Source organism: Monopterus albus, unplaced genomic scaffold (assembly GCF_001952655.1).
Source record: "Monopterus albus unplaced genomic scaffold, M_albus_1.0 scaffold173.1, whole genome shotgun sequence".
NCBI classification, from domain to species: domain Eukaryota; kingdom Metazoa; phylum Chordata; class Actinopteri; order Synbranchiformes; family Synbranchidae; genus Monopterus; species Monopterus albus.
In genome coordinates, this window is record NW_018128053.1 from 1,261,325 (window position 1) to 1,262,402 (window position 1,078).

General features: G+C 38.3%; 1 protein-coding gene across 1 annotated transcript in view; it reads right to left on the minus strand.

The window, feature by feature from the left end:
* LOC109969429 (equilibrative nucleoside transporter 2-like) overlaps positions 1-1,078 on the minus strand; it is a 14,835-nt gene that overhangs the window by 5,585 nt on the left and 8,172 nt on the right. The gene's annotated exons all lie outside the window — the stretch shown is intronic.

The following is a 1,078-nucleotide window of genomic DNA, read 5'->3' on the forward strand; positions in this document are numbered from 1 at the left end:
TTTTTTTCCAATGATTTGGTTACTGACACAATTGCTTATAAGTCCAAGTCTTGCTAGATAGTAAATTTATGTTAGTGCATCGAGAGTGCAATTATAGTCAAACTATACTCGAAGAGTTAACCATAGAGAAACAGTTTTGGACCAACTAGTGACATGATGTTGTACTGTGTGTATTGACTTGTGTGGCTATGTAAAGCCAAGAAACCTGTATAAAAATACAGCTAAAGCACAGTAGTTATGATACTGGAAAAAAGAGACAATGCACCGTGTTCAGTGAACTGATGATGTTTGTGAATAAATAATGGCGGAGAACATCGAAAAGAGGAAACACGTCTCCCTGTCTTATCATTTCTTTCCTGTATTACAGGATATATACATCTGCTTACAGGTGTTAGATTCTGATACCTGTAACACATATATCTTGATTGACACATACCTTTATATTTATGTTTAAACTCGTCAATTCTATTACTATTTTGTTTTCCTTTCTCGTGCCAGGGGACGAAGAGGGCTGTTTTGACTACATCAGTGGTTTTATGTACAGCAAGTCCTTATTAGAACTTGAGGATTCAGGTATGGCTCATTTACTTGAACTGAAAAATGTGGTAGATGCAGTCAGGAAAGGTTATGCTACTGGTGCACAACCAAATGTAACAAGTAATGATGGCGCAAATGAATCGTTTTCAAAAAGTGATGCTAATGCTGAACCAAGTAATACAAGTGGTGATATTAATGTGCCTGTACCTAATGATATTGAAGTTGCTGTAACAGATAGCGCAAGTCACAGCGCAACCACTGCACATAATGCCACACATGACACAGAAATACAGAAACTACTCACTAGTTATGAGGAGCTTAGTAAGAAAATGATGCAATATGTGCCCACACTCACTCAGACAGTACCACAGTCACCTGCAAAGCCTGTGTCACAGAGTAGATGGTTAACAGGGCACTCCGACTATGCAGCACCCGATAAATTAGTCTCCTTAAGAGATCTTTCCTACCTTCATCGAAGAGAATTCAAGATTCAAGGGGGTCAAATTGGAGATCTAGTTTCAGACATCAGCTATAACAGCAT